This window comes from Melospiza melodia, chromosome 1 (genome assembly GCF_035770615.1).
Source record: "Melospiza melodia melodia isolate bMelMel2 chromosome 1, bMelMel2.pri, whole genome shotgun sequence".
Taxonomy (NCBI): domain Eukaryota; kingdom Metazoa; phylum Chordata; class Aves; order Passeriformes; family Passerellidae; genus Melospiza; species Melospiza melodia.
The window spans coordinates 121,930,877-121,958,432 of NC_086194.1; the positions used below are offsets into that span (position 1 = coordinate 121,930,877).

Genomic DNA, 27,556 nt, shown 5'->3' on the forward strand with positions numbered 1-27,556 from the left:
ACAAATACCTCTCTGTGCTTCCCCACACTCCCTAGAAGAAACAATGTGAGAAAAATGGTATTCCCATGTTTTCTTCTGGTGTTTCTGATGTAAAGGCTGAGAGATCATGGAAGACAATGCAGCAAGGTGTGGATGGTTCATTCAGTCTCTTGACTCCATCTGTGCCCAGAAGGGGAAAGCTCTTTGCCTTTACACTGAGAGGTTTTTTATAGTCCCATGAGCTGTACATACCCATGTCTAGATAATGAAGTTGCTCCTGGAAAGATACTTTAAGACAAAATAGCAAGAGTCGGCTTTGGTAAGGTTTAGTTTGGGCCTAATCCTTGCAGAAACAGAAATTAAGCAAAGAATCTCCTCTATCACAGAGAAGCACAAACCAAATGCCTCCCTATAGGGCAAACAGGTTATTCAGAGGAGACATTTGAGTGATGGAGCTGCATGGCCACTTTGCTCCCTGCACACACAAAAGTGGGTTACAGAGAGCAGCATCTTCCTCAACTCTGAACTATTTTATAGATGTGGGAGAGACTTTTGGGGTACTGAAAGCAGAATGACTACAAAGCAGACTGACTTGACCACTTTCATTGCTGTAATTTGACTAATTCCAGTAACAAATCTGCCCTCACACAGCTACATTGTGCTACTGTGGTCTGTACATATCCTTGCCAAAAATGCTGAGGCTGCTGCTGGGAACTCTAAGAAGAATTTTGCTGCTTTTGTTCTTGTCTTGATGAGCTTCATGGAAAATGATGTGCTTTGTAAGCTGTTTCCAGAGCTGACCTGTATCTAGCAAGTGGTCTTCAGCCCTGAGAATTTGCAGCTCTTTAGAATGGATTTAGATAGGATTCCTGGCAGATGCCAAATTTTCTGCAACAGAAAATTGACATTTGAAGTATTGATAAAAGATTGATATGTTTTACTGAGACACAGGTTTCAGTTAATAAGAACAGATCTGGGAATAGGTTGTTTCAGATTTGAGGGTGAAGTCAGTTTTTAAACTGGAAATCAAGGAAGAAAGCAAGGAAACTGGAGGAGCAAACTCTGGGTGAAACTAAAAGTATCAGTTGCATCGAAATGTCTGGGAGTTCACATTTCTGGACTCCTGATAAAAATCAGAAGGAAAAAATGTATGTTCCTTTAAACAAAATCTGGTTTTGCACTCATATGATTCTCTCTGTATTCCTTCCCATTTGATGTTCCTTCTGCAGATCCCCAGAGCTACAGGAGTCCATGCATGGGGACCCTGCCACAAGTGGCACCAGGCTATCCCTGCCACACCTACCCACAGTGACTCAAAAATGGAGCTGATCTTAGAGAAGGGATAAATTTGGCTCTCAGAGGGGAGAATCCACCCAGGAGTAGTCCCAGCAGGGCCCCGTCACTCGGGTCTCTGGGGAGAGAAATCCTCTCCCTGCCGTGGAGACCATGGGGCCTGTGAGACCACAGAAAATCTCTGGCAGCACATTCAGAAGAGGGGAAAATTTTCACTGAACTATGGTTTTGGCCACAATTATTTCACTCTCGAGTGAGGTTATTATTATTTTTTATTATTGTTTTAGGAGGCTCTGTTCCATTAGACGCGGGAAGTCAGTGTATACAAACACTCATGTAGTAGAAAAATCAATAAACAGCCTTCTCTATTATAATAATAAAAACAATGAAAAAGACTTTTGAAATCTTGTGCTGTAAGAATAAGAATAAATAGTGCTCTAGTGAGGGAGTTCCTGTTTCTAATTAGACTTGGACAACATGCCTCATTGGGCAATGAGGCCATTGTCTTCTCCTCAGAAGTAGGAACACGATGCTTCTCAAGTGGTTTTAAGCTGATGCAGCGGTGATAAGGTTGAAACAGGGACATGTGTGTCCCCAGCATTGCTGCCCTGAAGGCAGGAATTTTCTTAATAATACCCTTGCCCAGAAACAATCTTGCAAATTTCACAGTTGTTGAGCACAAAATGGAATATGCTTTTTTGTTTGTGTTTGTGAAAAGGTATTTAGTGATTGCCAGAAAGTTATGGGACTCTGGTCAACAAAGATTTTGGCCATCAAAGTGGCAATTACAGCTAATCATGAGATTTCTGACAGCACATCATTGCACTGGAAAACACTGATTTGTGAGAGCCAGCAAATTTCATGTTAAAACATAAAACATTTCAATTAACCAACATCCAACCACACATAGTTTTCCACTGGAAAACTGCCTGGCTTCCTGCCAGTGAACCTGGTGGTCTGCTTGGGACACAGGCATTGTGGGCTTGCTGCTTCCAAACAGGCAGGCTGGTAGTGCTGGGAGACCTGGCTGCAGTCAGCAGTCCCAAAGTAGGCTCCCATCCCCAGCCTTGTCTCATCATGCTGCTCCGTCAGAACCAGCAGCAAGGCTGGAAAGAAGCATATCCTGGGGAGAGTATTTTATTTTGGAAATACCATGCGTCATTGTTTCCTATTCCTATTTTTTTCCCTATAAACTTCTCTTTTGTGGGTAATTTCAAAATAACTGGCTTCGTTCCAAATCAGAACAAAACCAAATGTCAGAATTTCCCATGAACCAGGAATCTGACAATTTGGTCAGTCCTTTTGGCAATAATCCAGAAAATTTTCAATAAAATTGGATGTGCTGCTTGATGGCAAGGAGCAGTTGGATTTTCTATACAACTCTGAGTGCTTCTCAAAGAACTCTCCTGTTAAAAGGAAACTGTGATTTGCTTTCAGCTGCCAGTAGGTGAAGGTACAAGCAGTACCTGGACCAGGACTCCTCTCCAAAGGGAGTGTTCCCCCTGCTTGATCCTGCTGAGTCCTGCCCTGCCCTCAACACAGTGCGGGAGTGGGGGAGAAGCACATGCCAGGCTCCCAGTCTGTATCTTATTTAGCAATATTATAAAATGACAAGCTCTCAGAATAAAATGAGCCCATGCAGAGCTGATATACATCTGATGAGAAATAGGGTGATTTGTGTTAAGTGTCCTTCACTTACTGTTTTTTTACAGACCTTTTGAAATAATATAGAATTGGTTTGGGAGGGAGAACACAAACTGCCAGGAGTTTAACTCATGACCATGAAAAAATTAGGATGGCAGCAGTAAATTCCATTTATATCAAGTAAATGTGGTTTCAAAACCCGTCCAGACCAGATCTGGAATCTTCATTGCTTTTTTACATCCACACAGCATCAGGCAAGGTTATCATCTCAGTAGAGATCTGAGCATGGCTCAAAGCTCCCAGAGGAAAGGCCAGACTCCTGGTTTGAAATGGGTTGTTCAGAGAGCCTGTGATTTTCTAAGCCACCACCACTGCCAAGGACTCTATCCTGCCCTGCCCAGCCCTGGTAAGGATCCCACTGATAGCAACAGGGATGCTACCCAGCATGTCACATGCATACAGACACTGCCAAAGCTGCTAATGGAGATTTCTCTGCAATGGAGAATGGCTCAGTCTGAGGTGGGCTTCGTGTTTTCCAAAGAGCTCCATCATAGCCAACACTGGGAAGGTCAGCAGCTGAGGTGAAACAGCTCTTGTTGATACCTGAAACCATGAGCTGTGGACTGTGTAATGGGCAAACCAACCTAGTTTAGTGTGAAAATTGTCTGGTCATTATTTACTCACATGTGTTTAGGACAGACTGTATTCCTATATTCCTGTATTTCACCACTTCCCCAGACTAGACACTTAGAAATTATACAAATTTAGGAGGTGAGAGTAAAAAGAACAAGAAACAAGTACGAGTAGAGAGCACCCAACAATTTCTTTCCAGCAAGATAACTTGCCTTTAAGTTAATGTCTCAGTCAAAAGAAAAACAGATTAAAAAAATTTTACTCTGATTTTGCTTACAATCACTTCACTCCAGTGATGTAATCAGGGCTACACAGGATTTCTGCTTCACAGGCAACTGAATCCAGCTGAGCTGATATGTAAACTTACTTTGGTAGATGGCCTGCAAGGACCGGAAATTATTGGTGGCTATCCAAAACTCTACTGTCATCAAACTCAAAGCATGGAGAAAGCATTACAACCTCTGTGTGACTGCGCTGTAGCAATCACCAAGGCCTTCTGTATGTTTGCTTCAAAATACTTCAGGGCTTACCATGGATACTGCAACAAAAGAACACCTGCTACACTGCTTTATTTTGTCCCCAGAGAAGTCATTCTCAAGCAGCAAGAACATCAGAAAGAGCAATGTGCTCCCGGGGCTGGCCTCCAAGATCTGCTCTCTAGAGCAAGGATGACAGGGGATAGAGTCCCTAGAGCCATGCTTTTTGGGAGACACTAGGTGAGAGAGGAGACTTGTTGTTTACTTACTGTGAGGCAGGCAGATGCATGGGGCTACTTTCTTTATCACTTTCTACACTGTTACAGAGATAAGAAAGGAGAGTCCTCTCTGCTCCACAGCTATTCCTTTCCTGAAATCCGAATAAAGGAAGGATGCTCTGTTTCCTAGACAAACCCCTGAAAAGTTATCATCCCATGATCCGAAAGGCAAAACTGGACCTGCTAATCCTTCTAGCCTATTGACCTCCAAATTCTGGTTTGAATCCCAGCTCATGGCTGGGATTCTGCAAGTCACAGGCAGGCAACAGGAAGAAAGGTTGATGTCTGTGCATCTCCACCATTCTCTTCTGTCTCACTACACAAGGAGCCTACCGTTATGAGCTTTATTCAGTTTGGGGAGTTTATAAACCATGTATTACCATCTTTCAAAGAGCAAGCAAGTAGAGATTCTGCCAGCTGGTAAATGCCCTGGCAGAATCAAAAGACATCTGAAGAAAGGCAGCTCCTAGATAAATAACACATACAGGAAAACGTTATCTACCAATTTCTAGTTTTAAGCCTGGAAATCAAAAAGTCCCAGTGATGCATTGCTAGGACAAACAGTTGAGAGGTTCTTGGCAACAGCCTGGCAGGAGATTCGTCTGAGGGTGGCCATCTGCCTGGGTGTTGTACACAAGGTTTTTATTTCACTTTATTAGTAAGGTTAATAAGTAGAACCATGTGCTGTGCTTGTGTGTGACACACTAGGCATGTTTAATGCAATGCAGAATCTAACAGTCCATGCTTTAGAAGAGTTTAAAAAAAAAAGCTGTCCACAAAGGTAACTCTCTTGAAGCAAACAAAAAATAAATCAAGGCCAGCAGATCAACTAAAATTCCTCCATTTTTCTGCTCATGCCCTCAAGCTAGTAACATGAACCTCAGACAACAAGATGTCAAACATTCACCTTTATCATCGATGTAGCTGATTGGTGTCAGATGATGGCATTGATTTCATCAAAGTAACAGCCATGCAGTCTGGTACCTGTTACTGCTGATTGGGAAAGCTGCACAAAGGAGATCAAAAAGACAATGGAAAAGCACAGAGAAAGAAAAAAGGAGAAAAAACCATCAAAAATGTTATCCCTCCTCTCAAGGGATACTTTCTCCCTCTCACAGTTCTGGCACAATGAGCAAGCAAAAAGAGGTACAATGCAATTCAGTAAGTAAACAGCCTCCACAATTCAGCCTTGCCATAAGCCTTCAATTTACATCTTGAGCTTCTGCTATAAAAAGCTGTATAAATGAGTCCTAAACATACATTAGGATCTACTAACTCACAATTTAAAAGATAATTTAAATTCCCCTCCACAGAATAAGTTGGATCAGATTTGCAATACACACTTTCTTCCAGCAAGAGAGTTTCTGTATTGTGCATGTGACTTTCTGTTGGTGTGCCAGACTAATCTCTGAAGCAGATCATCTGCAATTTCAGATGCATGACCAGAAATCTATCCTATATTCCTCATGTTCAATAGCTGCTGCTGCTGGTGGTGGCAGGGGTCCTTTGTTCCTCCAATATTTGTGTCATGCTCTTTCCTGACACATGGGTTCATCTTTTCAAAGGCCTGATGATTTCACATTAAAAAGGTTTTATCAGATCAATATGAGTGCCAGCAGTGGTATGTAATTCTTCTTACAGCCACAGCTGTGGATGGTTATTTCACAGGTCATTTGGCATGTGCCACACAATTTTATGGGCTTTCAAAAGCATTTTCAATGGAAAGAAAAAGTGGAGACCTTTTCTGTAAGTACCTTTCCAGTAAGCTTTGTCCTCCCTGTTTCTACCTCTGAGCTGCCACAGACCTAGTGACATTCCATGGGTGAAGTCATTTCTTCTAAAAAGGGGCAGCACTCCAGTGCTACCATGTGCAACAGGTTGATTACAGCCTATGGGATGCATAAATCAAAATGCCATGGGCTGGTATTTGAGGACTGGTTGCCCTAATGTCAGGTCAAATCTCTTGGTAGCATGAAAGCAATTCCTTATTAAGGAATTTTGTAAATTTGTATGATGTACCCAAAGAGAGAAATGCATTAGACAAACCTCCAAGGGGAAGAAGTAAGGAGTAAAAAAACAACCATGGAAGCAGAAAATTCAACATTGACTACTAAGACTGAAGTAACTTTTACCCAACTTGCTGTGAGCAGGGAGCATTTCAGGACAGTTTCATTGTGCATGTGAGAGGATTCAGTTACAATTTTATCTCTCTGAGCTGTGATGGTGTTGATTTGGCAAGCACTGGGGCATTGTTATTCCAGCTGGGTAACTTTAATAACAATAGGAATCCGTGCTATTTGTCAGATAATTGAATTGACTAGCACTTCTTATTTTAAGGTAAGGTATAAAGAAATTTGGAAAAAGTATTTTGCAGTATCAAGGAATGGGAGACCCAATACTAACTGCAAACTTTTTGTAAATGCACAGTTAGCAGAGTTTCCCATTATCTTTTTACTTTACTTTTTTCATGCAAAATAGTAGAAGCAAGCAGCTAAGCCCAATGCTTCTCTTCAATCCCTTCAGTATAACCCATCCAATTGCACAAATATCAATGCTTCAGATATAGGATCCTTCACTTTTTCATCCTTTGTCTTCTTGACAGACATAACTTCAATATTTTGAGATTTCTGCCCAAAATAGTAGCCTTAACCCACATCAAGAATCTTCCTGTAGTTCACAGAGCTTGTGGCTGTTTCCTTGTTGTAAAGGATAGGTTTTAATTTCTTATATCAAAAAAAATTATGCCCTCATGTAACTCTCTATCCTGAAATATTTATGGAGGGCTGATATTTTGGGTTTGTTGTACAGGGCACATTTCACAGTCTCAACAATGCTGTGTCCAGAGTAATCCTCAGTTCAGGGTAGTCACACCACAGAGAAAAAAATCCTGGGTCATTTGCTGTGAGTTTTGGCTTAAGTAATCTGAGAAGTAGCAGAACTGAGTCCTGTGCCCATGGGTAAGCAGCAGGTTAATCTGCAAGTGAAACCTACACCTTACAAAGAGCCTTGGTTTTATTTTCTTCCCAAAACAACACTGTCAAGGTGAAATGTTAGACCACTGCAAGCAGCAGAGAGGGACTATTGTAAATCTTTTCTGAAAACACCTTCCAAAAAAGTGTTTCATTTACCTTTCTGGACATACATTGTTAACTCTTCGGGAAATAGTCCAAAGAACAGGTCTGGAGCAGCAATATTTTTTAAAAAGGATATTTCAAGGAGTAATCTCAGTTACTGAAATGAGCATTCCCACTTAAAAACTGTATGAGTTACTCTCCTCCTACCAGGAGGTACAATGCAGCCTGTGAGTTTAGGAAATCAGCCCAGCATAACTTGAAAATCAGATACCAAATGAGGAGCTGCTCATGAATAAAACTGCACGGAGAGATATTATTTACTGAACCTTTAACAAAAAAGAATCCAATCAACCAATCCCTCGCAAAACCACAGAGGTGTTTGAGCACAAGGAGGGATCACATCAAAGCATCTGAGACTTCTCTTTTAGTCCCTTTTCTGTCATATCCTTTTGTTCCCTGCCTGCAAATTTTACTCTCAGACTTTTATTTGCAGTGCTTTAAGTTCAACCTGTGGTTTCATCACTTTTATATTGAGGTGTGAGCAGGGAAGAAATGGCCAAGCTACTAAAATGCCCTGAATATCAATGAGGAAATTGATAATTCAATTCAAATTATGAAAGTTATGACCCTTTTGTCACAATAATGATTCAGGCTCACAATCCTGGTTCTTTCACACTGTCAAATGCATGCTGAACCAACATGGATGAGACCTTGGCAACATAATTTTCTTCTGGCGGTTGCAACAAGTTAGCTTACAATTAAACAACTTTATCAGTTTGCACATGCTTCTTCCCTGGTCTTTTGAAGCAGAATTCTATAAATCTGAAAATTATTAATTCAGTCAGCTACATCACATCCACTGTAATGTTCTCAATAAAAACTATAAAAATAAAAATTCTAACCTGAGAATCAAATGGGCTTAGGCTTAGCTCATATGAATCCAGGGGAAAAAAAATGGTAAGAGGTGTTCACAAGCCAGAACTAGTCTTAAAATGATAAATTCAATCTTCCAAGGGCTTTCTTCATAAAGAATAAAACAAAAAGGCTTTTCCATTTTTCCCCCAGAGGATTCACTTGGAAGAATCCAGAGATATGTTGTCCCAGACAGGGGTCTCCAAGGAAGATTTTCTAGCACTGAGATGCTCTGATACCCTACTAAAAGTTATGCTAATGCTCCATATCCATTAACAGGTGCTCACTCTAAAACACACTCAGAGTTATAGAGAGAAGAAGCAAGGCCTTAGTAGTCTAGGAAAAATGGCCAGGTGTATTTTTCCCCTTGAATATGGTGTCACAGCCATGACAGGGGGAATATTTAAATCTTTTTATGCTGAGTTTGCTGTGACTACTTGTGATGAAAGTTCATAGGAGCCTAAGAAGCAGAGGTTTCTTCGGGAAGTTCGGGATAGAATTGTTTTTCTTCTGCATCTGAAGGAAATTCTTCAGAAATGCGCAAGTACTGGAATATCCTCTATTCTCATTGCAAAGTCATTCTTTTACTTACAATGTGGTTCCAAAAGCCTTTAGGGTCTTTCAGCCCCTCTGGTCACCAGTTAGTGGCTGGCAAGGTTTAAACTGGTATTTGCTTGTTCTCCCTGTTGTCTCCCCAACACCTCCCCATCAGAGGAGGCTGTTGCTGTGAACTCACCTCAGCCATCCCCTGCCACAGCTCAGGAGCAATTAAAGTCTGATGAGCTACTTCCACTTAGTCAAACAAAGACTTCAGACAAATGAAGGTGCACTCCTAAAAAAAAAGGGAATATGTAAATAGGTGTTGCAGTTCAGGTGCCATTGGCAAGTCCAATTTACCTACTTGAGGCCCTGAGAAAAGGCAGAAAGAACTGAAGAACTTAACTGCAAAACCAATAGGTGCCATCTGGAGATATGGTCCTTGGTGATTTATGGTTTCGGTTTTGATGAGATATTCTTACCTCAAAAGGACTTATAATGTTTTTTAAAAACCAGTTATTATATCCCCTTATAGAACAACCATTGTCAACAAAGATAATATGTATATTTGGGATGATTTCCTTGATACAAGGAATTGAAGCTCTCCTTTTCCTTGTGTATGGACACTTTAGAGGACTTTGGTCACAGTGGGAAGAAACTGAGCCTCTCTGCTCTGACCAGGGCTCCCACATGTTGGTTGAAGTGTAAATGCTGCCCTGTGTATCCCATTCTCCCATGGCTTCTTTTTTCTTAAGTGGTCCAACAGGCCTCTTTCCTCAGAGAGGATCACAGCAGGATCTCCTTAGGCAGTCATACAAACATATGGAATTGAAAGTCAACCTTGCTGAATTGTTTTGAAATTTGCCAATGGAGCCAGGGAGGAATAGAGAGAGAGAGAGAGAGAGAGAGAGAGAGGAATGTCTTACACACAGACTCCAAGTATGTCTTATTTCCTTGCAATGTATGTGTGAATTCTTATCTCTTATTATAAATAAAGCCTAATGGTTGACCTTTTAACTCTTTTCTCATATACAAATCTCTTTTATCTTTTTCTCATACACAAATTTTTCTCTGTGTATAGACACCTAGAGCTAACAATTACCCACATTTTCTTTCCTCAAGAAAAAAACTTGTTGTGTTTTTTAGATATAAATAATATCTAGGTTTAAACCTGCAGCTTAAAAATAACCAGGAAAAGTCCTATACAAATTTTGTATGACTTGTCTAAGCAATGGCTGCAAGTTTCTGAATCCTGACCACAACAACACACCTTTATCATTCATGCCCAATCTATTGATAATGCTATTTGAATAAATCTATCAACTAACAGAAATACCAGTATATCAAAATTCAAGAAGGCCACAGTCAATCACTAGCTTCACGTCACCTTACTGGCTATATTGAGAGGCAGTTATCAAAGTTTACACCACAAAGACATATTGTTGTGTTTGTCTATGAGCACCTTAGAGTTGTCTAAAGTGGTTCAGATTCATGTCTTATATATTTTCTAAAAAACATGTTGGTATGAAAGCTGCTTATAAGACATTACCTGAAAGGGAGAAAGAAAAGATATTTGTATGTTCGTTGGTTCTCTCATACTGAAGCGCTTCTGAAAAGCATTATAGGGCATGAACAGAGCAGTTTTGAAAGCAGATTTTTAGAAATCTGCCACTAGACCTACCTGTAGAAATTATAAATGAAAGCAGAAGGAATGAAATAGTGAAATAATTTGTTTCCATCGAGTTTTTTCTTGTCTATTCCTTTGCTTTACTCAGACTTTTGACCTAGGCTTCTTGGAAATGAAGACTACATTGCACAATATAAAATTCTAACATACAAAATTAAACTGAAAAATGTTGACTCAGGTAACTGACAGGAGAATACTACTTGCATGTAAAAGCCAAAAAAAAAAAAAAAAAAAAAAAAGTAGATTTTGATTTATATTCAGGTAATTTTGGGCTTACGTGTGGACCACACAATGCGTGTGTTTGTTCTATACTGAAAAAAACAGACCACCAGGGAGTTTTAATCTCCAACAAAATATGGAAAAATACTCCATGCAGATGTACTTTGCAACTGAGTTCACTGAAAAACACATTGCTTTATCCACAGAAATAGAACTACTCTTTATAACTTTGTCTTATTTATAGGTCTGGCTTCTGGGCCATGTTTCTGCTAAGCAACCAGTCATCCATACATTATTTATGAAAACAGTGCCATTAACTTATAAATAACAAACACAGCATTTCTAATGCCCACTCACAAAGCCTGTCACTTGCACCCCATGATGCTGCAGCTCTGACTCTTGTACCAGCTGCTGAAGATGTCATAAAAGCTGTGGGCACAAGGATTGAAGGTCTCGCTAGGTCAAAGAATATTTTTCCCACTCATCAAGAGAGCACGTGCTTCCAAGTGCAAGACAGACTGGTAGATCCAAAGGCTGAGAAGCCAGAGGAGTAATTCCCCTCGTACCATAAAAACCCCAAGTGCCTCTCAATAAACACAAAGACAAATTTCCTGCAAAGGAGCCTGCATAGCAGTGGCAAAACCATGGATTTGGGAAGTGATCAAGGTAACATTAGCACTGAGCCCTCACCATCAGAGCACTTCCCGCAGTATCCACCCCAAGTCCACATTGCTGCTCCCTACAAAGCCAGGCTGGAAGAGGCAAGTGTCTTTGGACACTTTTGGAAGGTCTTTTGGCCAAACCATGGTTTCTCTTTTTGGATAGAGAAATGTACTGGTCCCCCAGCTAACCTGGCTGGGAATGAGCTGGGGCAAAGCAGCTCCTATCCATGCCCAAGGACAGGAGGGAATCTAGGACAGGACATAGGGAAGAAATCCTTACATCCACCTGGCCATGGGCTGCTGCAGTACCCCAGACTGAGGTCTGAGGAAGCACAAACTGTTCCATAATGGTGACCATTGTGAAGATCCCTCTTTCTTTTGCTGTTTTGGTCCATGATCCCTTCAATCCTCCAGCTGGGCATGGGTCAAGTGACTGGGAAAGCAGACCCTCGTGCAAAGCAGTCCTCCAGTTGCTTCCCCCAGTTCTGGCTCTTCTCTGCAGTAGCAGACAAGAAAAATCCTGTTATCCAAGCCCAAAATTTTGTCATAAAATTAATAATACTTAGTTATTATTTTCTCGATGCTGATTTATGCTTTACATGTTTCAAACTGAGAAAACTGTGAAAAGTTGCCTTGCATAGACCAATCTTAATCATAAGAAACACCTTATGTTGCAAAGACACCCTACAGCTCTGAAAGCTTTTGATTTTATCTAGGATTTGAAATCTAAGTGAAAAATAGTTATGCTCAAGTTATCTTTTTCTCCTCAAAGAACGCAGCATTGATATCCATGTCAGTTTTCCTGGTATTAGTAAAAGTCTAAGAGGTTATAATATTATCTTACTACCTTTCTGATAGAATAAAAATCCTTGAGGGAGGTGGAGGCTTTCCAATGTGTTTTTTAAAGCTATTGATTTTTTAGACTGCTAAATATGCTTTGATGTAACTGTGAGATGCTTTGGAAAGCATTCTGTAATGATACTGGCTGATTCTCCTCAGCCACTGCACACAAAACAGAGAAATTTGCCCTTGCTCACACAGTGTAAACATGTGAAAGATTTAAAAAGAAGAATAAGTAAAAGGGGGAAGATGAGATTTTAAGGAGGAACCCTACCCTAGATCTAAGAGCTCTGTCATCAGCTCTATCTATGCATCTGTATCAATGGGAGGTTTTAATTATTGAGTCACACTTTGCCATCTGTGTATTAAGATGCCACTATCTGTTATAAATAACAGCAGAATAAGCTTTTACTTGTTAATATTATTACACCAAAGATCAAATTTACTTTCAGCCTCCCGTGCCAGAAGATCTTGGCTGTTTATTCTGCTTGGAGAACATAACAGTCAGTGCTACTTAAAAGGGATCACTTTTTATTCCATCCAAAAGATAAATGTTTTTAAACATTTAGGCACTCAAAGCCCTGTGCTATGAGGAAGAAAAATTAATGTTGGCACTGCTGGGAGTTACTATTGTATTTAAAGCCATACTCTTATCCAGCCTCCAGCTGTCTGGGAACACAAACGAGGAAAGCACATCTAGATATTTTTACCATGTATGATGCAGAACTCACAATGCATAAAGCTGATCAGAGGGCTGTGTATAGTACCTACCAAAAATCATGTTGTTGGGTTGCTCTTGTTTTGTTTTTAAAGGGCTGTTTCTAAACTACAGCTGTCAGCTTCTTACATTGTTTTCTCTTCATCATGTAAAAGCAGCATGTTCTATATTATTCTTCAGATAGTAGTAAGGTAATAAAATGGTAATGAAGAATCCTCCTCAGATTTGCTGCTTGCCATGGCTTGGCTTTATCTGCCCACACTAAACATGCACTGGGAAAAAGAGGTGCCAGTGTTTTAGCAACTTGCACATTAACAAATCACAGGAGCTCCTATTATAATACTGGGGCAATCAGCTGAAGCTGAATGAGAAGGTGTTGGTTTCAAAAAGAATGGAACCCTGAATACATGCAAACTCCTACATGACACAGCTATGAGAGAAACACCCCCAGACCTCACAGTTTAACCTGAATCTAAGGGCAAAATTACACTTGCCTAAAATTAGTGTGAAACAAGGGTGGGTTCCAAGAGTATTCTCCTTCACTGATCACTGTGAGATCCACATTGTCCCAAACTGGCCACTTAAATCAAGCAGCAGTGCTCACATAACTTGCAGTAATTCAAATCAGAGTTCAAAACATACAAAAAAAAAGGAGAAGGGGAGCAAACAAAAAAAATCAAACAAACCAACCCAAAAACAAGTGGAAAGGAAATCTTCCCTGGAGCTATGTCTAGACTGTGGGATCCAAGAGTACTTCACACTCTCAGATCCTAGGGCAGACACTTGCTGAATCCTGACTCCTTGTCTGGATAAGGTCTGGGCACATCACCCAAAAAGTCACAGACAACTGAAATTATCCTGGGAAAGGGAAGGAAAGGTCAGACTAAAATTATTGGCCTTGATGCAACCTATTACTTACTTTTTCTCTGAGGGAGAACACCTTGCCATATGATTAAGAAAATTCCTGCAGATCTTAAATTTGAAAACTTCTCTTTTTCGTATCATTTCAGTTCAGTGTAATAACTCTTTAAATCCAAAGCCTACAGAGAGTAAGAGAGCACAAGTCTCTAGTCTAGGTGTTGTTCAAAGAGCTTGGAGCTGTGATTTTTTTGTTGTAGTTCTCTTCTGTCTCAGCTCCAGTCTGTTTGTTACATCAATTGCCAGCATCAGAGCCTGGTTCTGATAGTGAAGACAGCAAATTGAGGAGGCTGTCTGTATATCTGCCTGCTGTCTCCTCTTAATTGTTGAACAAGAATAACATCTCTCACACACATATATGTGTTCACTCAAAATTTACTGCTTACTATGAAAACAGAAGGAATGAGCAACTGCATCACTCTTTCAATAAAAAAAAAATAATTCAATCTTACCCCAAGAAACTGAATATGTTCCCACTGCAGTCGCCAGATTCAGGGTAACACAATCTGAACCAGCATGATTCCTTATTACTTTGGGACCCCCCACATGGGTGCTGATAGTTTCTGGTTATATACTTACGCTTTCCAATGGGGGAGACAAATCCTTCAGAGGGCCTGATTATCCTGGATCATCATGTGAATGGGGCAAACAGCCATGCCAGGGTGCCTCAGATTTGCAAAAGAGGATCAGCTCTGACCAGCACCAGCAGCTAAGGCATATTTTGGTGGGGAAAGCATGCTGGTCTCTGTCAAACAACCTTTCCTCCCTCTCACATTTAACTGTCTTCATTGACTGATATGTGTTCTTCACAGGGTGTTAGAGTGTGGAAGAGTGAGAGGGACATCCAACACCGAATGGCTGAAGGACAAACCAAAAAGTTACATTGTTCCCAGTTCCTCTCTGCAAGCATTTCTGAAAAGGAGAGTTTGCACGCTTCCAAGAGAGAGTCAACATGCACGACTTCTATGTGTGTGTTTGGAATACGTGTTGGAGTCAGCAGTGGAAAGGGTGGGATTTGTCAGTCCCCGTGTGGGTAGCTGGCTTGTGAGTCATCTCAGACTGAGAGGGCCATCCAGAAAAACGTGGTCTGTGCTCTAGAAATGGCTGTTTCCATGGGTGACTGGTGCCTGGATAACTGCTGTCTGCTGTAGGTGCACAAAAGGTAAATGTTTGCTTTTGGGCAGACCAATTCCAGTACCAGTCTCCCATTTGTAATCCCTGAAGCTATGATACCTCTTTATACCCTGCACCAAGGCCCGCATCATTTCTTCCAAGGTTCACAGGAGATCTCTTTGAGGAGAAAACTGTAAAAGACATTGCCATCTTGAACAACCATAGAAAAAGATAAGGCGTGGGAGGATTAGCATAACTAAGATTCACCATTGCTCATTTTACCTGTCAGCTGAGGGCTTTTACTCCTTTGTTTAAAGAAACAGATATCTATGAACAGTGCTCAGAGCACCTGTGTTATCCAATGATCCAGTGCCCAGCCAGAGTTTCCTAATTTGAAAGGAGTTGGCCCAGCCAAGCCCAGTGTAATCACACACTCTTTCCCATCCATCTCACTATTTGCATGTCACACAAGCAGTTGGCTACTCAGGCACCTCAAAGGAAAAAATTCCACATATTTCTTGTAAAAAGATGCTGCTGACAGAGCTTGAAAAGTTTTAGCCCTGTATCATAGGGCAAAAGTACACTAAAAATTGCTACAGTGGCGTCATTCATGTCTTCTCCTCTTCAGGTAACCCCTCCAATTAGTAGATTTCAGCATTTGAAACTCAGTTAAGTCTTTCTCCTCAACAAACTGTGTGATTTTTTTTCAGCTCAGTTGTGATTTGGGATGAGATCAAGTAGGTAGTTAGTATGGGATGTTGAAAATTTACTCAGCTTTTGCCCAACTCACAAGACACTCACCCTAGGCTCCAGTACCAGGAAAGCACAGATCATCTTGGAAAACTAATGATTTGGAAGTCTTAAAGCATTTTTCAGAACTGCTACCTAAAATGATTCTTTGATTAGAGGTTTATGTTTCTGTGTAGTGTTTTATTGTAGGGATAAAATAAAGCAAGCTTATGCAGTTTTAACTGATTGTTTTCCTGTATGATAGCAGTGCCTTTCTAAAGATCATTTCGCCAAATTAACCCAACAGTTTTGGCACAATCTTGCAAGTACTAGAACTTGCTGACCACTATTTACATCCAGTTTATGACTGGCAGTGTGTGAAAAACTAAAGGATCAAATGGATGCTCAATATTAAAATACAGAATTACATTCCCTTCTCTCTTTATTCGATGCACTACTCTCAGAAAGCAATGTCATGACCTATTAAACAGTCTTGAAAGTGAATGGGGAAAAAAACTCCAACAAAATATTAATAAAATAATGGCCGGGGGTTTTTTCTGCAGAGCTTCTCCATCAGAGAATAACCAGTGCCCATCATTTATGTGAGAACATTGTACCTGTGCTCTCCTGTAGCAATACATGGACTGAATTTTAATATCATGGGCTAAAAGTGACATGCTTAAAGCTCCAGGCTAGATATTGCCCAGGCCAATGACATTCCAATGATATTCTGTTTACGTTCCCTCAGTTATATATGTACAAATGGATTTACCAGCCTGGCTGAGATTCTTCTCTCAGCACTACAAGGCGGGAACTGCACACTCCAGATAACGTGATGGAGCTGCCATTCCCTCCATGTGCATGTGGGCACATGCACACCCCACAAACAATCTGTGCAGCTGGATTTGGGGAAACAGGGAGCCCAGAGGAAAAAAAGAGACTGGCAGACTTCATCCTGCTGTTTTCATGTTTTCAGTGCAACAGCCAAACCTGTGCCTGCTGCAACATGTCTTTACCTCTCTGTTGAAAACCAGCAAGGTTTATGGAAAGAAAAAAAAACTCAACAAATATTTAATTCAATAGTTCTTCAGTAGCAGAAGTAGTTGGTTGACATCTGTGTTTCTTCTTCTCTTTCTAAGCAGTGTCTGTCCCTGAAAAACTCTTGCCAACTGCACTCACCCAAAGGTTTTCCAAGTGTTTGCTTTTGTTAGACACTTTGAAAAATGCATTTATGCCAGTGAGAACACTTTCAAAAGAGAAATATCATGACTATTTTACTTCAGAAAATTTTCTGATTCTAAAGGGGTTCTGGTTTGGGAGGATTTTTTATGTTATTTGTACACTATGTCATGGCATCTCAGAAAAATATTCCTTTTATAATGGGAAAAAATATCAAAAGATAATCTCAAAACACACTGTTTAATCTGTATTGAAACACCTGTATTTCAAAACAAATTATTGATTATTTATACAACCTAATTTTCTGATCCACTTTGTTTTACATGAAATCATAAAGCAATGTCTTTTCATTTTAAGTCAAACCAAAATGGATTTCCAAATACTGATGCATCTAAGATAAAAATTGCTAATTTCAACTGAACCTTGTTACCAGCTAGCTCCTCCAGGAAGCACAACACAGTGACTCTTTACCCCAGCAAGCAAAAAATGGGCAACATCTGATCATACAAGTCTCAGCACAGCACGTAATTAATATTGGGCAAGGAATTCAGACTCAGAAGCAGGAGAAACATCTTAAACTCTTATGTTACAGGTGAGACTCCAGCAGAAGATTTTTTATCCATCCAACTACTAGTCAAATAAAAGGGAGAAAGGTTTATTCTACTTTTTCAAGACACTCATATCACTCATATCGTTCTGATTATTATGATGATTTCAGGCAAGTGTTTTGTGAAATAAGTCCTCTGCATTGAGTAAAATCAAAGTAAAACAAAACACACTAAAGAGATAAAGTATAAAATAGCTCTCAGAACCTGAATGGCAATAAATTATTATTTATTATATTTCCCTACAACTATTGCCATAATTTCTTTATTCTCTCCATAACAAGGGTGTCAAGTCTAAGCATGAGAAGGGATATTTTTAGGTTGAGGGAGGGACTTTAAGTGGTTTAGATGTCACTAGAAAATTGTGAACTTGCATGGTAAAAACACACTGGAAGTGATTTCCTGATGAGAATGGTTCATTCAAAACTGTAAATATGAATGGTAGACTGATGGGAGATTGTTTCATCAGCTCACATGAGTGCATTTCTGATAGGATTATCCTGCTATTTGTGTTTTTAGAGTTAAATAAAACTTGTGTTTTATTTAACTCTAAAAATAGAGTTAAATAAAGAGGTTACAGTCACCCTTTCCAAACTTGTATTATCCTGGTGTTGGTATAAACTAGAGGAGAATCTCACAAGTATAGTGTTGTTTTTTGTGTGATTTCCTTCAAGTCACTCCAATTCTCCTAGCACTGTTGAATTTCCTGGCTATAGAATAGGAAATACAAGAATACTGTTTAATAAAAGAAATTATGGACCATGGTCTGTTCCCCTGGTAAATGGACAGTTGAAGTCATTAGATCAGCACAAGAAACTGTGTCAAGCATCACACTGTACAGCGACCTCTGGAGAAGGTTTCTCTACTTGGCCTGCCTCCCGTCAACTGAAATGAATTGGCTTTCAAAGTTTTCCTCTCTTCACTGGCAATAAATGGAGCCTTGATAATCAGCTTCACTTAGATCCACATATTTTAGGTGATCAGACTGAAATTAGGCAAGCCAGGCAACTTCTGTCTTTGAAGCAAGTAAAGCAAAAAGCTCAGAGGCAGAATTTAAGCTCCCTGTTTTCAATTCTGCTGGCAACCTACTAGGATAATCTTGTAAAAATAATTTTTGCTCATTGGTAATTTGGTAATAACCCACTGCAGATTCAATAGAGATTATGTCACAGGCTTATTATGACACTTCTTTGACAGTTATTTATTTCTATATAAAGTCCCAGTGTCCACATGGAGAAATTTGCTTAGAGGGGTATATCACTCTCCTGACTTTAGACTCTGTTATCAGTACTTGGTCATTCAGAATAATGCACTGTATTTGGTATGTGTGAGTCATCAGGATGCAGACAGCACAGCCTTACGGATATTTTTATTCTTGTTTGAATCAACTCAGAGGTAGCTCTAAGAGGGAGTTTTGCTATTCCTGGTTACACGTTAATGTGTACCACATACACCAGATTGTAGCATGTGCTGGCAGAAGAGCCAATCTGAGCAAGGGGAAAAAAACCAAGGAAAATGGTATTATCAAGCCTTTTAAAAGAAAACTTCTAAAGCACCTTTAAATTGTAACATCTTGAGCAAAGAAAAGCCTGAATTATGTAAAAGTGGGCAGGGAGCCAACATCTGGCAGTAATAAGATTGTTTTGTAAGCAAGCAGTTTTCTACACAGCACGCAGCTCTTGGTCCCCATTAGAGCTAATGGTGAATCTGTGAAGATGTGCCTGGTCTCTGGCTGCCAGAAGGATACCCTAGGCTTTGAGTGAAAATCTTTGTGTCATTTGATCTCCTAAAACAGCCAGCTGAGATGAGTTATATTCCCCCTGCCAGGAACCTCGAAAGAATTGTTCAAACCATACGCTCATTCCTGTTGAATTGGAAACAAATGCCATGGCTGCATTGTTGGACTTTGAAATTAAACTCTCCCCGATTCTTCCCAGCATTCCTGAGAAGAAACAAAACTCTTCCCTGTGTCTGCCACTTTTGTCTCTGCAGAGGGACCTCCTTGCCTCCGCTCCCTGCACTCCTCATCCCTTCTGTCCTCCTCCAGCAACTGCAATCTCTCATTCTAGAAAGCCACATCACAGGCTGCTCCATGTGTTAGTGATCTTCTGCTTGCTGCCATTAGACTTCGCCATCGCCTGTAGAAATGGGAGCCACTTAATTAGGTCCAGAGAGCTGGAGAACAACGAAGCCATTCAGGGTGGCACCCAGCCAGCAGCTTCTTCCCTTTGGTCTTTGTTTTGCTTTGCTTTGTTTTTCCTCTTTTATTAGAAGGGAAACGTCTCAAGCCTTTCCCTGCTTCTTCCCACCTGTATAATCTACAGCACAGCTGAGTAGGTTCAGGTCTTCAACCAGACCCTCCTGCACACAGAGGCTGTCTTTCAAAGCCAACCCCAAAAGAAATAACAGAAAGAAATAAAAGAAAAAGGAACAAGGAGAAAAAAAAAAAAAAAAAAAAAAAAAAAGAAAACCACAGAAAATCCTAAATTAGACATACAGCAGGACCCTAGGTCTCCAAAAGCTTACAGTGTGCTCCAAAAAGAGCAGGCAGCTAATGATAGTCACTCCCCAAGCCATGAAGGGCTTTGAAAATCACAGCCACTCATCAGGACACTAGGGAAAAGTTCTTGGAGGCCATCCTCTCAGGGTTCAGAGCTCATCTGGGTATGGTTTAGATTTTATTTCAGCCTTCATAAGAAGTACAGTTGCTTCCTGTTACCAACAATGGTTGAACTCCATCTCAGATATTTAACTCTCACAGCATCTTTGCTGACAACAAAGTATGCATGAGTGCTTTGTTTCAAACTGCCTGACCGCCCTCCTTCTTCCCCAGCTCCCCCAAAGGGCATCCAGGAGCACTCACAGATTTAACATTTCAAGGCTTTTTTGCTGCAGATTGAACACTCATCTTCTAAATAATTTAATCATCATATCATCACATTTCTTAAATTTTCTTACTTGACTTGTAGTTTTTATTTCATAGGAAGGTGTCACCAGAGACCTAAACTAAGCTGTAAATCACCACTGCTGCCTATCAGACCAGGTAGAGATACCAGTTATTCACTGTCATTGACAAGGCTTTCATATGTTTGCTCAGTAATATGTAGCAGTCTGACACACAAACATAGAAGCGATGAGTTTTCTCTAGAAAAAAAATTAAACTTTTCTAGGTACTATTTTAATAATTCAATTGTTTTTCACTGCTCTAAAAAGGCCTATATAAGCTTTCTGATTCTCATCAAGAGCTGTTTGCACCATGTATTTCTGCCAGACCAAATGATCCTGCCATCAGGTTCTCTTCAAAAATTTAGTGCAAATAGAGAAGAAAAGCAAAGATCCAGTTCTCTAGCAGGAGTTCTCAACTCATTCTGAGCAAAGATCCAATCCTCTAGTTCATTCTTTTTATACCTGCAAGCCAATAGGTTCCTTCAGAAATGATAGGATTTTTCACAGTCCTCACATACTGGCATATATAGCCTGGAAGCGCTGCTAAGGCAAGGTGAAATCTGAGAGGCCATGGTACAAATGGAATACCACAACCTGTAAGCATCTCCTGTACAAAATATGGGAAGCTTCTCCTTCTAGACAATGAAAGTGAGTCCAAAAGAACCATGTGGAAGCATGAAATACCCAAGTCTGGAGATTATTTTATCCTTTTATCTTGTGGTTTCATAAAAATATTCTACACAGGTCTTAACCCCTCTTCTCACCAACGTGTGCCTGCAGAACAGCATATCTCAGTTTGCATGCTGCCAGCCCTCACAGGGAGAGCTTGGTGCGTGCCCAGGAGCAACACCTGGCTCTTGGGAAGGGTCTCCAGAGGAAGTGACAGAAGAGGCCTTCCTCTCCCTACTCAAAACAAAGCTTCACCAAACAGAAAATTCCTGGAAGCTACATTCATAAGTCCAAGGACAGATTTATTCAAAGGAAGTTAAAGTAAGGGGAAGATCAAAGACCAGATAGGAAGAAGCAGGTTGTAGCAGTGGAAGATTCAATCATCAGGCAAATAAACAACAGAGTGCATGACCTTGGATGGGACCACGGGGAACCCTGCCTTACAAGAAGAAAGGTGGTGGATTTCAGCGGAAACTGGGCAGGAAAGCCTGGGGAAAGAGCATGCAGTGGTGATTTGCCTGGGCATCTGTGACTCTGGTGACAGACGGACACTCTGGAAGTAACATATAGGTACATGCACAGAAAGGAAGCTACAGCCCAAGATTTCCACAGTTTTTTAGGTTGGGATGACAGGGGAAGAAAAGTGACTGCAGGATAAGGAGAGTCCTTGTGAGAATAAATCAACTAAAAGATGGGACATCGAGTATAAGTGGTCACTTCTCACAACAGAGGGAGGTCACCAGTTCAGTTTTACTGGCACTGGTGCTGAGAAATGAGCTGTTTAATATACACAGATGTTAGAAAAGGGAAGAAGGCCTGAGGTAAAGAAAGACTGTTGATGACACTAAGTTATGCAGAGGAACAGGAACGTGAGCAGACTGCAGAGAATTACAAAAGAGTCCGACAAGACGGAATGGCTGAGCAATAACACAGCAGCTGAAACTCATTGTGTATAACTGTGAACTGATGCATAGTGGGGAAAGACAGCCCTGGATCTGCATAGAGAGCAGTAGTTTCTGAAATAACATTTAGCATTCTGGAGCAAGACCTCAGTGCTGTGATAGATGGTTCCGTAAAAGCAAAGTGAAAATGCCAGGAACAATCAAAAAAGGAAGAGAGAACAAAGCAAAATCTCTTCAATGCTCTGGTATCAACCCTTGGTTCAGAGCCTTCAAATTGCACACAATCCTTTTGGAGAGAGAGAAGCAGCAGTGAAGGCACAAAAGGCTATGAGAGGTGTGGAAAGGCTTCAAAAGGGAGAGGACAGGTAATATTACTGATATTTGCCCAATGCCTACTCATCCTAATGTCCCTGCTCATCATCACTGCCAGAGACACCCTTGGACAAGGTGGGCTTTGGGACTGGCACTGCCACTCTTAATTCCCCTCTGACACTCCTCAGTCTTCTTCCCAACCAGAAAACAAATGGAAGGTGGGAAGGGAGTGTTACCAGGGAAAGAAATCAATAGTCATGTTACCCCACACACTATCACTCACCACTTGAAGTAACTTAACATTGTCAATAACAAATTCAAATACGAATCCCATTTTTTCTCCTCAGTGGCAGTTCAATATTTCTTCAGCTGATTTGCAGCACACACTTTGGGTGAAACAACAGGAAAATGGAGTGCACCCAGAAAATTAAACTCGGATTTTTAATAGCAGTCATTCATACCAATAGTTGATTTCATGAGTGAAATAACAAAGACCACTGAAGGAAAGTGTACTTTTAATTCATAGCAGAATAAAAATGTTTTGGTTTTCATATTTTACATATCTGTCTAAGAATTATTCATTTACATTTTTCGTTATTAACTTATAGCAGCAAAAACATTTTAAAGGGGGGAAAATGGGGAGCAGAAGAAGTGGAACACATTATAAAAATAATTTCTGATTACTGCTCACCTATATTAAATGTCCTAATAAGCTTTAAAAAATTAAATATTTATATACACATTGCTGACCACTAGAAGATCTCCAGTTTAGAAGGGTGAACCTTAGGGTCTACCAGTGCTTGTAACTACTGACTCTAGGGGCCTGGCTGTCCATGGCCTACAGAAATAATGTCGCTTCACATTTTTGGGAGCTGAAGAGCTTATATTAAAAGACAAATTATCCCAAAGAGAACTGGGGAGAAAAGATTATATCAGATTATATTCAGAAGTAACCCGTGTTATGAGAATGAAAAACTTACTTTTTGAAACAGAAGCCATAGTCCTTTATGAAGGGAGATCAGAGGCTATCTTCACCAAAAAGATTCAAGCATTCCTTTAAAAGTGTATTTTGATAAATGGCTTTTTTTTAAATAGGACATCATTGGTCTTATGGTTATAATATTAAAACTATCTTTAACACCTGCAGTTGTTCTTGTCTGTCCATCAGTTTTAAGTTCTTCAAAATGAACTCTACACTGCTCAAAATGTATGTGCTTTATTTTAAAAGTAGTAAAAGCATTTGACTCACCCTGAGCCAAAATATCCCCATGAGAACAAACTGCACCAATAAAATACACATTAATTTCAAGTTCCTCTTACACCTCTCAAAGCTCAACTAATATCAAAGGTAAAATAGATACAAGACAGTGCAAACCATCACAGACCTCTTGATTTTAATATATTAATATTTCTCACAGAAATAACTCAAATTCCAAAATAGTAGGAGGTGTTATTCCACCCACAGTGTGACCCCCTTCTACGACCTTATCATTATCACTGGAAATTATGGACCTGCACAATTAGAGAAAGATAAAAAGGAAAAATCAAAGTACAAAAAAAAAAAAAAAAAAAAAAAAAAAAAAAAAAAAAAAAAGACCTGCCTGCATTAAATGTCCTTTTTGAAAACACCTTTTTTCTCAGTCCTTTCACACTTTCTATCAGTGACAGATTTTGGAGACAAAATACAAAATCAAGATGTGTTCAATTAAGCTCAGTTAGAAATCTCAGCTGAAGTGTGGTCTCAAGAATTCTGCCCAATTCTAAAACTACAGAAGTTGGTAGAGATCTCTGGGGTTTTTTACATCAAATATGTATGTATGTATGTACGTATGTATGTGTGTGTATATGTGTGTATACACTCACATACATAGTTCCTCATTCCTTTTTCTTCATGTATGGAAGGCCCACATCCACAACAGATGGAGAAAGCATCTGATTTAACTGAAGTAAGAGCAACTACAAAATGTTGTCAAAGAAATGCTGTAAACTGCCTAAAAGGACAAATATCAGTTTCTTTCCCTAACTTTCCACTCATAAATTTAGGGGTTATTTCAAACAGGCAAATTGTTGTGCATTCACTGACCAAAACATTTCTCCAAACTGATTGTGCCTGTTTAGGACAGGTGTTTTTCCACATGCAATCCCATATGTCATTTACCTCACTACCAAAGAAAAGGAAAAAGAGAATACACACATAAAACAGAATTTTTTTTTCATGCTCAAGGAAGCTTTTTTTCCTTTGTATTCATGTTTTTCCTGTATCAGCACCTTTAGCTCAGAGGTAGTCAATAGAAGAAAGATTATTCCTGCATCCACAGTGGTGAACAGATATTAGCACTGACTTCTAAGGGCACTATAGGCTGCTCTGGCAAGTTAATGAAACCCCCATGCCTTTATAAATCCAGCTTATAACAATTTTTCAAACCCAATTAATTTGCTTTGCAACCATGGAATAGCCCTGTGGGACCACATAATAAAGCATTCTCATTGTGAAAGCTCTGATTCTGCAGCTTGTGTACGTGCTGGGGCAGCAGGGAGGCTGCTCCAGGCAGATGGCTTTACTTTCTCATGTAGATTAAAAATAATAGAAAAAAACTCACTCTCAGTCTCTCTTTCCCTTTTTCTTTTCAGCGAGGTATAACATATTCCCCTGCAGCCAGCAGATCTTTATCTCCAGTTTATCAGTGCAGATGAAAAGTGGGAAACAAGCAGCATTAGCACTTTATTAGCCTTCACCCTTTCCCAGTTCCAGCTGTATCAATGTCCTGTCACAAGGATCATTAGCAGCAGCCACACACACATGGGTTTTGTAGCCCCACACTACTCTGACTTCCATTCCAACATTTCTCCATACATCCCAGGAGCCTCCCAAACCTCAAATACACCAGCCAGCATGTTTCACTCTTGAATTCTAAGTGGTACTGCTTATGAGGGGTGTCAGACCCCAAAATTTCTCTTTAATGGGACATTAAAAAAAACTCCTGGAATCTTGGCTTGACAACGGAACAGGAAAATGAAACATTGAAGCTCCACAGTGAAGGGGAATCCCCATGCCAGTTTTGTGAAGCTGCTCAAGTTTTCTGGAGCTGCCAGAGGTAGGTTAAGGAATGTACCTTGGGAAGCTTAAGATCACCCACAACAGGCCAGGAAGAAGCCGGTATATGGGAGCAAATTCCTCATTAAAACACTGAAGGGTCTCACCCCTGGAAACAGGAGCTCTGGCTTCTCTAAACCTCTTTGGTTTCCTATCATCAGTCAGGTCAGGAAGCCAGAAGGTCAAGTTGTCAAGAAGGAACTCAGTAGCCCACCAGGACCTGACAGTTGGATCATCTCGTTTCAGTGAATAAATACTTCACAAGGATGAAACACGCAATCAAACAAAAAATTCTAAGATGTTTTATTGAGTCAGAAACAATTGCCCCATTTGATCCTAGAAGAAAAAGCAAACAAATGAACGTGTTTTTAAGAATAGGTTGTTATTAGTGGTTTTCTCGGGTTGCTGTGGCCTCTGATGGCTGCAATCCCCCACTGAGGCAACCAGATTTTCTCACTTCCTAAACATGTAGACAAACCAGTCCCTCGAGCCCCTTATCCTTTTAGGGTATGGGATTAAAACCACATCAAACCACTAAGTAAGAAATTCTTTTCAAGACAGACCATTCCCAGTCTCTTCTTTTCTTGTAACTTTCTCAGACTTCTGCTCTCAGAGTCCTGGGAATTCACCTCTTCCTCACTGGATGACTAGAAAACGTGGGAGGAGAACTGCTAAACTTTTCCCCTTTTCTTCTAACCAATGCCTCTTTCCTTCACTTTTCATGCTAGCTGAGATCCTCAGCTGGTTAACTAGGTCTCCCTAAGGTATGCAATTCCCACAATAGTTCAGGACCTCTATTCCATCCTTTTACCAAAACACACTACAAGAACATACAGAATAAAGGCAAAGACATCCAAGGAGGAAACCATGAAGAGCAGTCTAAGTAAATAAAGACTCTTAAATTTCATGTATGAAATTAGACAACCAGACCTGGACTAAATCACTTCCAAATCACCTCCAATTTTTGACAGAAGAAAGAAAAATCAGTGAGGTGAGAAGACAAATCACTCAGATGTGACCGATGAAGTTGTACTGATGGAAGAATGAACTGTAGTAAATCTGGAATCAGTCAATAGGCAGATGAAAAGGAGGCCTCGGCTACAAGATCCCCCTGTACAAAAAATTGCCCAGGACATTCTAATAACCATGGGAGACTGGTTATTCCCATGCAAACCAGACAAGTGACACAGTGAGTTATGAGGCAAAAAGCTAATGGATTTATTTTTCATGTGGCATAAATGACTGCCTCATGGAACAACCAGTCAAAGACCTTTCAGAACGAGGAATACTTTTTTACCTAGTTCCAAACAATCCTCAGGAGTCAGCTCAAAATTTCTTGTAAAGGATCTCCATGATTGCTAGTCATCATAACATATTCAAACTCAAGTTCCTTGTAGGAATAAGGGAGGGAAGAGGGAAAAACTATCCTAACCTACTCCACTATCACTTAAGAAACTGTATAGAAGTGGGAGAGTAAAAGGAAAATGAGGAAAGTTGCTAAAAGAATAATTCCTCTGAAGTCAGCCAGCAGACTATCTAAAATTTTTTTACTAGGGTTTCAGTACAAACATGAACCACCTCTTCAAAACCATTTTGAACAAGACCATAACAATCTAGTGTTGTTAAATTACAGACTAGAGGAGGCTCTTAAAAGTAGAAAGGTACTGCTCAGAAGTGGATGTCATGTCCAAGTGAAAAAAAACAAAAATAGTACAAAAGTTTATATATTAAATGCAAAAACATAATGAAACACAAAAACCTTTTGAAGTACAACTTGCTACAGGCATCCCAATTAATCACAAAAGTCTTGCAAACACAGCCAGAGTTTGTGTGACTAATAAATAACAGAGGTGTAAAAGAAAAGTTCAAGGCTGTATCAGAAAAGCTAATTGAATTATCTGAGTTGGTGTTTATAAGGGAAAAGCTCAGACAGGTTTTATGTGCGAAGCAAGTCTGAAATCTCTAAGTGAAGTGGCAGTGGCAGGGGATTAGGGCAGGTCAATAAAACAGTAGCAAATCTCTACGACCAGATGCCATTCACCCAGCAGCCCTAGAGAAACTAATATACAAAATCCTAAGTATGTGATTTATCACCACAATGGCTTCAAAGGGCTCCCAGCCCAGAAGGAAAGGAAGG

General features: G+C 40.1%; 1 long non-coding RNA gene across 2 annotated transcripts in view; it reads right to left on the reverse strand.

Moving 5' to 3' along the window:
* LOC134423226 (uncharacterized) overlaps positions 1–27,556 on the reverse strand; it is a 54,732-nt gene that overhangs the window by 12,975 nt on the left and 14,201 nt on the right. The window contains exon 2 of one of the 2 annotated variants that reach the window (XR_010029031.1): positions 9,026–9,121. The exons of the other annotated variant lie outside the window; for it this stretch is intronic. This is a non-coding gene — a long non-coding RNA (uncharacterized LOC134423226). The remainder of the gene's footprint in view (positions 1–9,025; positions 9,122–27,556) is intronic. 2 annotated transcript variants of the gene reach the window in all.